The sequence below is a fragment of the Triplophysa rosa genome, linkage group LG5 (genome assembly GCF_024868665.1).
Source record: "Triplophysa rosa linkage group LG5, Trosa_1v2, whole genome shotgun sequence".
Lineage (NCBI taxonomy): Eukaryota > Metazoa > Chordata > Actinopteri > Cypriniformes > Nemacheilidae > Triplophysa > Triplophysa rosa.
Window position 1 is genome coordinate 26,837,004 of NC_079894.1, and position 13,302 is coordinate 26,850,305.

The 13,302-nt window shown below is 40.9% G+C and overlaps 1 pseudogene; it reads left to right on the forward strand.

Moving 5' to 3' along the window:
- Nucleotides 1-238: 238 nt before the first annotated feature.
- Nucleotides 239-6,470, forward strand: LOC130554821 (nuclear pore complex protein Nup107-like; annotated as a pseudogene).
- The last annotated feature ends 6,832 nt before the right edge of the window (nucleotides 6,471-13,302 follow it).

Sequence of the window (13,302 nt, forward strand, 5' to 3'; positions counted from 1 at the left end):
GAAAAATAATGATCTAGTCAAGACTTGTTTTAAAAACAAATGTCGAAACCCCCAACTTAAGAACTGAGCTAGTTCGCAAATAACCTTACACTTCAAATGAAGATAAGACAGAATGAACATCTGGTTCAACTCTACCTCTGGGAGCAGAAGTGAGTCTTTGAGGAGTTTTCTGTTGGAGTGGCTCTGGTTATTTGGGAAGGTGTTAGTATTCTGTAGAGGCATCAGGACTGTTGAAAGCCTGGAGGGGGTTCTGACATGTCCATGCTGAGATGAGCTGGATGCTGGAGGTAGGAACGATTGGAAAATGTTCAGTTCAGCGATTACCGTGTCTGCCAACAGAGAACAGCTGAATTCTATAATAGCAACTTCTTCGGTGTCATTTCTTCATTCCGGTATGCGGGAGACTTCAAAGCGAGATGTCAGGGTGCTTGATTAAAAAGTGGAGCTATAGTTACGTAAATTTTTGTTATTTGGCCCTTTAGACCGAGTACAGGACAAACACAACTTCTCCGAAATTAAAACTTTGGTCTCAAGTTTTTCTTGTTCGTGCAATGTTGAAGAAATCAGACCTCAACTCAAAATTGTATATCATTTTAATGACTTGTTGCATCTGAATGTTTAAATTGGCACAATTGTTAACTATCACTTGTGGCAATAGTCTGTTCCTTGAATTTATAGAAAAATCACTATCAAGTCACTACAAAATGTTGAGTTAAAGAGGTCTGAAATTGTTGACAGTGTAGTTGGAAAAACTTTGGAAATTGGTGCGATGGTGCAAATGTGCATTCAAATGACTTTGGTCTAAACATGGACATGCAATGGGTCTCATTCACTAAGCATGCGTACGCACAAATTTGTGTGTGAAACCTGTGTACGAACGCTTTCACGAACAAATCGTGATTCACAAAAACTTTCGTCCTAAAATGTATTTTAAATTTTAAAATATATTTTACGCGTAGATGTACGACAGTACAGTAATGGAGCAGTTCTTCCAGAAGGACAGCATGGTGCGACAGAGCCAGGTACACCTTCATCCATCCACCTATCCTATGTTTCTCTATAGAAGGGCCATCTCACACTTGTTTTGTTTTCTAGCTGGTGGTGGACTGGCTGGAGAGTATAGCTAAAGACGAGATAAGAGATTTCTCAGATAACATCGAGTACTATGCCAAATCTGAGTACTGGTAAGTGATGATGCTGAGTTACTGGAGATCTATAAACAGATGCCAAGTCTAATATAATGCAGGCGAGTCAGTGTTTTATGAAGGTGTGTTTGTGTGTAGGGAGAACACTCTCCACACGCTGAAGTTAAGGAGGAATCAGTCCAGTAGTGGCTTCAGCAGGCCTTTAGTCACAGAACTGGATCCTGACGCTCCCATCAGACAGAAGAGACCACTTCAACATCAGTGAAGGTCAACACACGCTCATCTGCATACACCAGTTAGATTCATACTGTTATCTGACAGAACTGGATTTATTGCTTTTTTTATATCACTATACACATTTTGTTTCTGTGTTCAGGAGGCGGAGGGTTGCAGCCGGTGGAGGGGAATCCTCATAGGAGTGTGTGGAAGGTGTGCTGTTGGAGATTGGCAGAAGAGGTGAGAACTTGAATTTGACTTAAATATATAAAATAAAGGGTTCCCATCTAGAATGTTATTTTGGGATTCTGATTAAAATTCAGATTTGATTTAGCGATTTTAGGAGCAGTTCAACAAATATGAACGAGCCATCTATGCAGCACTGAGTGGAAACCATAAACAGGTACAATCGTCCAACCATTTCACTTTTTTCTTGTTATTCATTTGCATTCATTTAGTTAAATGTGTATGATTTGTCGAGTTACCTGTGTGTGAGACGTGGGAGGACACTGTGTGGGCGTATTTCCGGGTGATGGTGGACACTCTGGTGGAGCAGGAGATCTGTTCCTCTGGTTTGGAAAGTGAGGAACTGGAAGAGCTACCCAGAGAATTCCTAGAGACCAAGTAAGACTTTTTATTGTACATCATATGTTGGTTAATAATGTGTTTATTTACCACTAAATGATTGATTTGCTCTGCTGTGTGACATTTTTGTTAAGTTGGACAGTGGAGAAAGTCTTTGAAGAACAACAGAATCCAAAGTGAGGATGGGAAATTAAACTTTTATCTATAATTATTGTGGTATGTTGCATTTTTTTAATATTTTTTTGCAAATGTTTTATTTTGACAGAGGGTATAGAGGCAACCAAAGAGCATTATCATGTAATTCAGAAGTTTGTTATTCTTGGACACCTTGATGGTGAGCTTCATTTTGATTCTGTTTCTTTTATAGAAATAGTTTAATTTCTATGGAAGCCCGTTTCCGCCAGGGTTGGGATTTTTTTAGATTTTATAAGTCATTATTATGACTTGGTATCTCAAAATAATGAGAAACTAAGTCGAAATTTCGACTTAGTAACTCATAATTAGAAACTTTCTCATAATAATGACTTAGCATCTCATAATGATGAGAAACTAACTCATAATAATGACTTAGTATCTCATAAAAATGAGAAACTATCTCATAAAAATGAGATACTGAGTCTAAATTTTGACTTACTAAATCATTATTTTGAGAAACTTTTTCATACTGACTTTCTCGTAATATTGGCTTAATCTGCACATGCACATGTCTGCTATGCTGCTATGTGCTTTTGATCGTATGTCCTTATGTTTTATGTGCAGTCTGCTTGATCAGCATTGTGTTGATTCATGGATTTTAGACACATAGAGCAATATTTCAGACAGGGCCTTGCAAATCGTGAAATTATTACTCTACTGGAGAATGTTCATGGTGTTAAAATTAGCCATGGAACTCTTGAGCGACTTTTGAGCAAACACCAGCGTTGGAGGAGGAAGAACAAGACTGCTGAAGCTGAGGTGGCAGCTTTTATACAAGAACAATTACAGACATCAGGGCAGTCACACGGTTACAGGTGGATGCACCAGAAATGCTAGCTCAATGGAATAATCACCGACAGAGAGACTGTACGAATTATTTTACGGTTGCTAGATGGTGATGGCATTGATCACCTCATTGACAATGGGGTGCAGTTTAGCATGGTGAAAAAGAGTTACCATAGTAACCAAGTTTAATGGAATGTTTTAAAAAAGACGTGACAATTAAAAAACATTGATAGAAAGTCCTTGTAAAATTCTACTTAAACAAGTATTAGGCTTTAGTGAAAAAATTAAAAGCACCTGCATGCCATCCTAATAATGTTGTAGCACAATAAAAGTTACATCACACTTTAGAATAGGGAGCAATTCTCACTAACTATGCTAAGGATGCTAAGTCATTATTATGAGTTAGTTTCTCATTATTATGAGTTACTAAGTCATTATTATGAGTTAGTTTCTCATTATTTTAGATACTAAGTCATAATAATGACTTAGTATCCAAGTATCTTAGTATCTTAAAATCTAAAAAAAAAAAAAACCCTGGCGGAAACGGGCTTCCATACATTTGAGCATTCACTCAAGAAACATTAAATTATAGTATTATTCATTGTTTTTAAATGTTTTGTTCTTAAGAGGAGGTGTGTGTGGATGTTCTGAAGGCTTACATCTCACTGCTAGTGAAAGAGAAGCAGGTATGACTGGTTTTTATTTGTGATAATGATACAAGACATAAAACTAGCATGATAATGAAATGTCATTTATATAGTTTAGTGGTCCAATCAGGAATCAAGTTTTACAGAAATCTGTTCTAGAAAGGTTTGGTCATGGTTTTCAGATCAAACCCCAGTTTATGAAAGAATAGTATTATATACAGTGTGTATTTAATACAATTTATGTTGTAATGGTTTGATAAATATATACTGTATGTGGTTCTGTCGTTCAGGTTCTGTTGTTCAGGCAATCACTAAGACAGTGGTAGAGACCATCAGAGAGAGACACAGATGAGTTTGCCCATCGTGATCTGACCCCTGCGTTAGACACGGCTACAGCAGTATAAAACGCACGCATACAGTGACGTCTCTCTTTAATTTCATTTAAATGAGCAAGTTTAAGTAGAATCCGATTGTAACCTTTTCACACAGGAGGATCAACAGAAGATTAATGTCATAGATTGGCTGGTGTTTGACCCCGCCCAGCGAGCTGAAGCCCTCAAGGAGAGCAGTGCCATCATAAGGAAGTTTTTAGGTGTGTGTGTGTGTGTGCTTAGCAGCTAAATTACTTCAAGCAAGTTTTGTAGCTTGTCTTGTTTATGTCTAATCTTCCTCTTGTACCATAGCATCTAAGAAGCACGATGCTACCAAGATGGTCTTCGCCAGGTGGAGGAGCTCGGCCCTTCCTTCCGAGGAAGAGAGTGCTATTCACGAACACCTTTGTATTCATGTGTATCTGATACGATGACCAACATACAAAAATATCCATATTGACCACGGTATTAACGATAACGGATGTTAGACATTATCGTTAATTGTGTTGTCAATATGGATATTTCTCTGATACAAATGCATCGACACGCTTAAGAAGACCTTTGATAAGACCACTGAGCCGTGTCGAGCCGCTCTTTGATCGATAGATGAACTTTTGGAGCAAAAAATTGCCCCCCATTCACTCCCATTCTACCGCTTGGAAGTAAAAGGATACGTGGTATTATAACTCTGACTGCATTATTCTTCAAGAAGAAAGTCATATTCACTTAGGATGCCTTGAGGGTGAGTAAAACATGGGGACATTTTTATTCATGGCTGATGTATCGCTTTAAGGCTTATGATCACTGATGTCCAGTTCTGCATCCGAACTTCCTTTTCCTCCTTGAGGTTTTCTCTGAAGAGGAGCTACAGAAGTTTCTCCAGAAGATGAGGGAATCCTCACTGCTCCTGCTGGATAAAGGGCTAGATCCACTTGGATATGAAATACAGCCCTAGACAGAGTGTTTTTTTCTTGTGATTTGTAACTTGTAATTTAATAAAAAAATGTGTTGTTTAGAGACAATGTGTGGTTTGGTTAATGCTACCAGACGGCTGTTTTAGATCTGTTTCTGTAAGTCGGTCTGTCAAGTTTAAAAGACAACTTGTGTTTTTCTGAATATTCATGTAAAAGATGCTGGTAAGATACTCTTTCATATAAAAGATGGGTGTCCCTGCTTGTCATCTTGCAACAGGAAAATTCAAGAGACTCAAATCTGGGTCAGTATTTGAATTGAAATAATTATATATAAAATGCATATACGTAAACTTAAAATGTACTGTATATATGCACAAGTATAAAATATCTGTAGGATAAAGTAACTTGTTAAAAATATTATTAGCACTATTAGTACTATGAGTATTACTGCAATTTATTTATTCCAGGCCTTTACTCTTGACAATATACAGTAACTGGTGTTTGTGCTTTTTTGTCTTATGTTTTCACATCTTGATTAGGAAAGTAGTAGATAGGAAACGCTGACATGCTGTATGCACATTATCATTTTTTTAATTGAATGACTGGATGCAGTTTGAGGGAGGGGGATGTAAATCTGGTGAATCTTTTTAAGGAACGTTTCACATGCTGCTTCACAATATCCCGTGCAGAGGTGGAGGCTGTTTTCCATAGGTCTGGTCTCTTCAGGTCAGGCCGTACCTTGAGTTTCTCAGTAAGGGATCAGAGGCACTTTATTTGCGTCGCACATTCGGATATGGCACATAGTGGCTTGAGCTCCATAAAGGAAGTTACATCGTACTAAAATCGCTCTGGATGATGAAACATCTGACTTGATGTTGTTTTGCCCGTGCTCTTGTAAGTGAAGTTACATGGACTTCTGGACAATGAAGCTCATGACTTGATGTTGCTGGAGCCGTGTTCAGTCGTGTCTGTCCAATCCATGGGCCAGGTTCTCGGACTCTTGTGAATTAGGCTACATCTTAAAGTCGCTCTGGACGATGACGCATTTGAGTTGATGGTGGACATCAAGGTGCTCTGCTCAGGCTCTTGTAAGTGAAGTTACATGGACTTCTGGACGATGAAGCATTTGACTGGTTGTTGGTGGACATCAAGGTACTCAGCTGTGTTCCTCCACTGCTGTCTGTTCAATCCAAGAGTGAGGAATACAAGGGCCAGGTTCTCGGGCTCTTGCGAACTAAGGTACATCTTAAAATCCCTCTGGACGATGAACCTCTGGACAATGAAGCATTTGACCTGATCTTTGTGGACATCACGGTGCTCCTGTAAATGTAGGTGCGTGGTCTCGAAATCGCTCTGGAAAATGAAGCTTTTGGGTTGCTGGTGGTGGACATCAAGGTACTCATCCGTGTTGCTTCACTGCTGTCTGTCCAATCCATGGGCTCTTCAATATCACAGCCGAGGTTGGGCGCAGGAGCTGGAAAAGATGACTTCCCGCACGTCCGCTGCCGCTCGACCTTCGCCTCCAAGTGCATCCATTCGTTCTCGAACTCAGCACAAAGCTTTGAGCGGCCAAAAGACACGCTGTACGCTATCTTCCTCATACCCATTTAAGTAAAAAGAATCAGAGAAAAGCAAAACGCCGCTATCTCATAGCTACTCTCACAACCTTCATCGTGGCTTTTCAGTGAGTAATCCGCTATGATGTCATAATGGTGTTTATAAAACGGTCAGTTCTGGTCCTAGATTCTGATTGGCTGAGCTGAGTTCTAAAGGGCATTTTATAACCGCTAAAGCCTGGCTCAGATTACAGGATTCTCGGCCAGAATTTACCCCGATTTCCCCTCCCGAGAATCTTTGAAAAAATCGGGTCCAGAACCTCGATCGGGTCCGAGGTTCGGTCCAGATTATCATGTAATGTGAGGCGTTCACAGATTGAATCTTACACCTCCCGATCTGCTCCGAGAGAAATCGGGGCCACCCCGATCATATCAAACATGTTTGATATTTAGGATTTTAAATCGGGGTGATGACGTTGGTACTTTCGCAACAGCCAATGAGAGGCACATCTGCAAGGTGACGGAGGTGACTGACAGACCTTTAAAAATGTCGACCGCGAAAGCTCCTGCAAGGGTACGTTGGACAGCGGAGATGGAGGAACAACATGATTGTCTATATAATGTATCCTCCAAAACACACCACAACCGCACAGATAAGGAAAAGAGCTGGGGAGAAGTCGCGCCGGTTTTAAATGTAGCGGGTAAGTTAACGCGCAGCTTGTAGTTTCGTTCAACAGATTGTTATTTGGCTATAGGCATACAGATAACATGCGTTTATGTGTTTGTTTTTATGCTGTATCTTATAATCACATTGGCATTCATCTTTATTCTTGGCAGAGACCTTTTTTTTCTTCCGTTATTTATTAACATTAAACTTAAGCGGCTCGCCCAAAGCACAGTCATAACTTCAGCCCTAGCAAAAAGCATTATAGCACCCCCTGCTCAAAATACGTTCCCGCGGCTTTGGACAGACAGACAGAGAATCATTCAGAGAGCGACAGAGACGTTACACAACCGTTGCCAGGTGAGATCACGTGAAATTAACTTTGCGATGTCCCTTTGTTTACTTCTGTTTCCCGGTGAGATGACTTAAGAGGCGTCCTCTGGTATGATAATCTTAATATTATCCTGTAGTTTGGGTGTCGGATGTCTTTTGATGTGCAATTATGAAATAAAAAAACTTCCAATCAAACTTTCTAAATTTTTATTTTTGCACTTGCTACCTTTAGGCTTATTTATAAACACAACTTTACGCCCCAACATTTTCTTATCTGGACATTTCACATTCATAAATGCAAGTTTACAAAGGGCAAACCTATTTTTGTAGTGCTTGAAAAAGAGATTCAAATGTAGATGTGATGTCAACATCTAAAAATAGTAAACCCATTAAAACGGTTACTATTAGCTCCTTTTACAAAACTGCATATCCTATGGATATGTAAAATATGTGTAATTTAGTTGTACACTGATGAGTGTGAGCTTGTTTAAGATTTTAAATAAAATAATCTGTCAAGATTCTCCTTATGTGTGTGCTGCAACCAGAATTTTTAATCTTTCCGGATTTTAAAACTCCTGTAGTCTGAGCCAGGTTTAAGATTTTAAATAAGAGAATCTGTTAAGATTCTCCTTATGTGTGTGCTGCAACCAGAATTTGAAATCTGTCAGGATTTTAAAACTCCTGTAGTCTGAGCCAGGCTTAAGCTTGTTTTAGGCACTCCGCGACGCTATAAAATGCACTGCAACCCCCTGCTTCTTGGGGCTTATTGCTTTATTTTAGATTCTTATCGATCACAACCACGTGTCTTGGCATTTTATGTGTGTGAAGACAAATTTGAAGCTTTGTCTTTTTATTCTTCAGTTGTTCGGATGGCAATAACGTTTATGTTGTTCGACAGAAACATGTTAATTGATCTTACTATTAAAAAAAACGTTTCTATTTCCCTCAACAGTATGTCTAACGTCGAATTCTAGGGCCGGTTGCGTAAATCTGTTTTCAGTCAGTTGCTTAAAATCTTAGATCGGTCTGATTTAAGACAAAAAACTGAAGGCTGATGGACCTCTGGCTAACTTTTCGTTATGATATTTGTTGTCATGGAAACCAATAAACTGTCAACTGCTCTAGATTCAAAAAGTGGCCTGACTTTTTGTCAGGCAAATTATTTTTTATAAATGGACAATAAAAAGAGGTAAAGTTTTTTAAAGACCCATAAAATCCACTGGAAGTCTTAAATGAAAAAGAAATGTTGTAGAGATGTTCTCTGCTAAATGTAGCCTACATAAAAAATCTCTTTTTGGGTCAGTAAAATTACAGGTTTTTCTGGATTTGTTAATGTATTCACATATTGTTAAAAATACGTGCAGATTATACAGAACTCTTATGCTTGAGTTTGCCTATTTAATGTGTTTTATGATTAAAATCGTTTAATAAATTTTATGTTGACGACAAAGGGTCGGTTACAGCATCATTTAGTCGTGACGACATACGTTATATTTATTAGCCAATTAACATATGTTACATACACAATGTTTTGCATAAGACCTACACTGTGTCCAAATTGGTTCCCAAGTGAAATGTGACCAAATAATATCACACTTGTATTCGTGGTTGTCCTCCGGTTTTTTAATAATAATTAAAAACAAGAACTGCAAGCAGTACATATATTATACAGTTTGTATATATTTACACATATTATAAACCACTTTAAGTTGCACTACATGCATTGCACTATATTTTATTTTATTTCATTACTAAAATGACATTACATTTCGTTTGTTAACATACTTGCACTATTTGTGCACATACTTGCAAACTGAAATGTATAAATGCGCAACACGAGATTTGGACCCGCAACCTCTTGTAACAGAGGCTTGCGATTTATCAGGTGTGCCATTCTGTTGGCATGTTAAATCCAGCAGCGTTCAAGGGTTATAACCAATTATATAAAAGCGTAATATCTCACCAACACTAGGTGGCCCTGTCTTGCAACTTCAAGGGTACGTTTGGGACTATAATTCGGTGACGCGTGTAAAATTTGGTGGTGATATATAATACAGTTCTAAAGATATCACGATTGATGACAAATTTCAAAATGGCGGACAGGCCGATCATCCAATCATGACAGAATTGTAATCGTACGATCCGGCATGATGCGTATGACGGCATCAATCCGTAGATGCCGAGATCTCGGTTTTCTGACAAACATTTCAAAAGTGACGTGCAAAAAGAGCCATTTTTCAAATCTCGTGACCCATAGGTAGCACTGTTCCCCATTTTGGCAAGGACCCCCAGTCCGAGGTGTCAATGAAGCGTACAAAGTTTTGTACCGATAGATCGATAAATGTTTGAGATACGGCCTAAGATCCATTTTTTTGAAAATCTCAATTTCGGAGCATCACTACTATGCGGCACAGTCCAAAGATCAAGTGAGCCAACTTTCGTGACAATCGGTCACAATTTCTAGGACTAGTAACGAAAAAACAATACTGTATTTTTCTAGATGGCCGCTACTGTAACGGGCGGAGTCTTAGTGTAACGCATGTAATGCGATGAGCGTGACGAGTGCATAACATGTGCAGAGTAGAATTTCTGTACATCAATGGGTTCAACAGTTACAGCTGTTTGAAAAGTGCATATTTGAACTGCTGGTGGTGCTATAGAGTGAGTGCTAGAGACCCAATACTTGGTCACGTGACTAATGAGTACCACCACTATGAGTGTGCCAAGTTTCACCATTTTCCTATGTACGGTTCATAGGGCTACCATAGACTACCATGGGGAAGAAGAAGAATAATACCTGGCCCCTAATAAGACTACGTAACAACCTTTAGGGGTTATGCTTGCTATTAAATATTTCATGAACTCATTGTTAATTTAGAACATTACATGGTCCTTCCCTAAAACAATTAAACAAAATTGATGATGAATTGATTTTTTGTTGACTAAAAGCTCTGAACTGCACAACCTCTGCAAACTTTAAGCATTTAACAGACCCTTGTAGAAACTCTGGAAGAAATCCAGGACAACACAGCAAGCACGATTACTTTGACTGTCAAAGTTCTCTGTCCAGCTTTCATTAATCGTTGATCATAACGCTGAATTTACTGGAACACTAGTTCTTGTCCCTCGAACAATCTGAATGCAGGGTACGAAGCCTCTGTGCTTACCAAGCCTTCCAGAGCTGAAGTTTTCCCGTTGGCTTTGTTGTTTTACACTGCGTTCCAGCACAAGCGTGTTTTTTTTCTGCTGGCGAAGACACGAGAGGGAGAGAGGCCTTTTCTTTCAGAAGTGGCTTGATTACAAGAGGACTGTCAAACCGGTTCAAATGGCACCTTGGGGACATGATGCATGCTTGACTTCCATTGTCCCCTCTCATCAAACCAGAGGAGAAAAGTGTCAAGAGACAGTCACCATCCATCTCTAAAGCCCTTGGAAATTTAATGCTGTACTTTCAAAGAGAGACTACAGAGGCCTGCTGTCGCGGCATCACCAGCACTGCTGGCTTCTGTCACATGATCAAAAGAGAAACTGGGCAAACATAACCTACTGCGTGTAGCCAGCTGCCTTTTAAGGCACAACCGAAACATAACCTCATGTGTGACTTATCTGGAATGGCAGTGTGATGAAGCCTGAAGTCGGAAGTGTGCCGACGATGAATGTAGTCTTGATAGGCTGCTCCCTAGGTTTTGGAACACCGCTTGCATCTTAAAAATGACACAGGCAAAAGGTGACAGTTTCACTGCCTTGTTTATGTATATATGTCAAGTCTTCATAAAAAAAGGTAGAAAGGCAAAAAATAAACACATCATACAGTTAAAGATAAAAGAAATAAACTGCACAGGGAACATCGTTTTAAAGCATCAGTGTTAAACAAACAGTTCAACAGCTCACGACCTCTCCAAACACACAGAAAAACATCACTATTCTCACTTTTTTAAGAGTTTCACACAAAAATGAAATGAAATCTGTTTTGTGTAAAGACAATGAGGCTTGTTTTAGGACTATTCAATCAGTTTTGCATTTTGCAGAAAAGCATTTTATTTGAATGAAAGTACTTTTCATCCCCCAATTTTACACCTTCCATAAACTTAAACTAGTCACAGTAATGTCATTTTGCATAAAACCTCTATGGTATAGAACGGGATAGTTCGTTCAACATTTAAATTCTCTGATCATTTATTTACCCTCATGTTATTCCAAATCCAGCTTTCTTCTGCAGACATTCTGAAGAACATCGGTAACTGTGACGAGGGAGGCGTGACGAGAGCCTTGGGAGGAGGAAGAGAGGCCGGGACGCGATTGATAATGAGTGTCAGCTGGGCGTCATTCCAGCCTCGTATCTCTCACGGAGGAGATCGGAAGCATAAAAGGACGAACGGCAGGAGAATACGGCGAGAGAGGACCGGGCCCGGACATTAGTTAAGTTTTGTTTATGTTCGTGTTGCCGGCAGTCGTCCGCAAGGGGCTGCCACCCTGTTTTATTTCCATGTTATTGTTTATTTATTTTATTAAAGTTTGTTAAATGTTCGCCGGTTCCCGCCTCCTTCCTTCCCGTTTTATTGAACCTTGCTACATTGGTGCCAAAACCCGGGAGGAAGGAGGGACATGCTGTCAAAAAGTCCTCGCCGCTGAGGGGGATCGCGGTGCTGAAGAGTTCAGGTAGCGCGGACAAGGGATGTCCGCGAGCGGCTGCCCGAGGCGGTGGTGCTGGAGCGTGTGCCCGGGTGGGACGAAGAGCTCGCTGCCGTGTGCCTGGGTCGAGGTGGGGTGGCTGCCGTCCGCGAGGGAGTGGAGAGGTCAGCCCCGCTTGCCTTGTGCCGGAGCCTGCTACCGTCTGCCGGATCGGGGAGGAGTAGGAAGCGGGGGACCTGCTGCCGGCTGCCCTCGGTCGGAGGAGCCACCGCCGGCCACCAGGACACGAGGACCTCGCTGCCGTGCCCCTGGGTCTGAGGTGGGGTGGCTGCCTTCCGGGAGGGAGCGAAGGAGTCAGCCCCGCTTGCCATGGCTGCCCACATCCGGAGGAGCCATCGCCGGCTGCCAGGGGGCGGAGGAGGAGCGAGTCTCGTCTGTCCATACCGTTGAGACTGGCCCCCCGGGGGGGGGAGTAAGCACAGTCTCGTGGGTACCCCCCGGCCTGTGAGGGGCGATGGGGGTATGTGACGAGGGAGGCGTGAAGAGAGCCATGGGAGGAGGAAGCGAGGCCGGGACGCGATTGATAATGAGTGTCAGCTGGGCGTCATTCCGGCCTCGTATCTCTCACGGAGGAGATCGGAAGCATAAAAGGACGAACGGCAGGAGAATACGGCAAGAGAGGACCGGGCCCGGACATTAGTTAAGTTTTGTTTACGTTCGTGTTGCCGGCAGTTGTCCACGAGGGGCTGCTGGCCTGTTTTATTTCCGTGTTATTATTTATTTATTTTATTAAAGTTTGTTAAATGTTCGCCGGTTCTCGCCTCCTTCCTTCCGTTTTATTGAACCTTGCTACAGTAACCAAACAACACTGAACCCCATTGACTTCCATCCCATGAACACAAAACCACAGGTTTAGATCTACATGAGGATGAATAAATTTCAGAATTTTCATTTAAACTATTCCTTTAAATGCGTCTTTATGCGCAATATGGGGTAGAATATGAGCAGAGCATGTTTTTGACCAATTTTACCTTATTGAGATGAACAAAAATGATGGTCTATGCACTACCCCGCCCAATCTGTCCACTACAGTAGCTATCAGTAATATTGCACAATCACAGTTCTATGACATCACTTTCCTTATCTGATTGATATCCCTACAAAACACACTGCATCCCTACGGGCACTTACTGTAGTATCTAAAATACTAGATTTCGGTCTTTCAGTCTGAGACGTAGGCTAAGATAAATACATGAAC